This window comes from Rhododendron vialii, chromosome 7a (assembly GCF_030253575.1).
Source record: "Rhododendron vialii isolate Sample 1 chromosome 7a, ASM3025357v1".
Classification (NCBI taxonomy): Eukaryota; Viridiplantae; Streptophyta; class Magnoliopsida; order Ericales; family Ericaceae; genus Rhododendron; species Rhododendron vialii.
This window is the reverse complement of record NC_080563.1, coordinates 14,143,848-14,145,712: the sequence shown is the minus strand read 5'-3', so window position 1 is coordinate 14,145,712 and position 1,865 is coordinate 14,143,848. Positions and strand designations below refer to the sequence as shown.

The following is a 1,865-nucleotide window of genomic DNA, read 5'->3' as shown; positions in this document are numbered from 1 at the left end:
AAAAAATAAAATAATATATTTTATTGCTCAATAATTGACAATGAATTTATCCAAATCTATCTAGCAAGAATAAAGAGAGACAATAATTCTAGTACCACATTAAAAGGGGAACCCACTGCTCATGTGAGTTTGTGTTTTTTTTTGATCAAGTGTGAGGTGTGTATTTAAATGTGGTACTAGCAAAGTTGCAAAAAAAACAACAAAAAGGACCGCACCAAATAGTTGCCAGAAAGTTTGTCCCAAGGCTCGCGCGTCTCCAAAGACTGTAGCAAAATCGAAAGCAAACCAAATTTGTAGTGCCATACTGCCATGTCAACAATAAGCATTCCTAGGGATGAAGTAAACTTGCTACACTATTTTGGTGTAGTTCTTTTCACTCTTCAAATTACCACATCATCAATTAAATATTTTATGATCAGTGAATTGACATTTGAATAGTTATCTTCCATATATGTTATTTGAGGTCGGTAATCTCTCGTTTTCAAAAAAAAAGGTCGGTAATCTCTCGAAAGAGAAAAACTTTTTTAACGGGGCCTCCAGTAAATAAAATTTATGGTGTTTCATCTCATGCGTCCAAAACACTTTTGGACGGTCCGAATTAAAAATAAACTATTACCGTTAATAGATACTATTTTTTACTAGTAATAGTCTACAAACATAGCTCAACCATTGTTTACTGAAATGAACGGCTGAGATTGCGCGGAGCCGTGAATAATAACTTGCATAAGTTTCTCTCCTCTTGAAAAATGGCAGGAAGTGTTTGACAACGTTTCTCAGGTAAATTGAAGAACAAAGCAGCAGAGGATTAAATATGTAGCGGTGCTACCACTTGCACATACATTTTTACACAAATCTTGTACATATATTTTATGGGGCCCACCTCGGGTCCTACCAATATGATCCGAACCGCTCATTATTTTTAAAATAATTTTTTAAGAGTATCTGTAAAAAATCAACCCGATAAGATATCGGTAATGGCTTTTTCAGAAATAGCAGGGCGAATTAGGTTGTTTTACCCTACTATTTCTGAAAAAACCCTTACCAATATCCTATCGAGTTGATTTTTTACAAAAACCCTTAAAAGATTATTTTAAAAAGAATGAGCGGTTCGGATCATATTGGTGGGATCCGAGGTAAACCCCATAAAAGTGTATGTGCAAGATTTGTGTAAAAATGTATGTGTCCTTAGATTTATTGTTAAAAAAGTTTTTTGTCTTCTTAATAAGACATCAAGGGATCCGTGGCGCAATGGTAGCGCGTCTGACTCCAGATCAGAAGGTTGCGTGTTCGATTCACGTCGGGTTCAATCCCCTTAATCCCACCGGAACCATTTTTTTCCCCCCCCGTAGCCGCTGAAAAAATTTCAGACGCTGACACAACATTTCCATGGTCTCTCTCTCTCTCCCCCCCGCATCCACTAAAAGATTCCACACATCTTAGCAGCACTTTAGATTCACTCCAAAATTACTTGTTTTTTTTTTTCCTTGATAACCATGGAAGAAAATTCACTAAAGATAAAAATAAGTTTTGCCAAATTCGGATCATCCGGTTGTCCATATTTGTTGCGAACTTGTGAAACGATTGTTCCGTTTTTCGTTTTCATATTTTGGTACTCGTAGAATTTATTATGTTTTTCGTTTTCATATTCTGGTACTCGCAGAATTTACTACGACGATTATGACTACACGCCATAGAATGCAACTATGATGATTCGGACCATTTATTAGAAGGTTCTTTTCTGCTGTGAGTCGTAATAACCTCGTAACTATTTTAGCGCTTGATTTCATTACTTTTAGTTTTTTCAAAAAGTAGTGAGAATTAAGATCTTGACTGTCCATTTGTTTAAGACAACTGGAAAATCATAC

At 35.7% G+C, this 1,865-nt stretch overlaps 1 non-coding gene across 1 annotated transcript; it reads left to right on the top strand.

The window, feature by feature from the left end:
* Positions 1-1,234: 1,234 nt before the first annotated feature.
* Positions 1,235-1,306, top strand: TRNAW-CCA (transfer RNA tryptophan (anticodon CCA)). The gene has a single exon. It is a non-coding gene; the product is annotated as a tRNA-Trp (tRNA).
* The last annotated feature ends 559 nt before the right edge of the window (positions 1,307-1,865 follow it).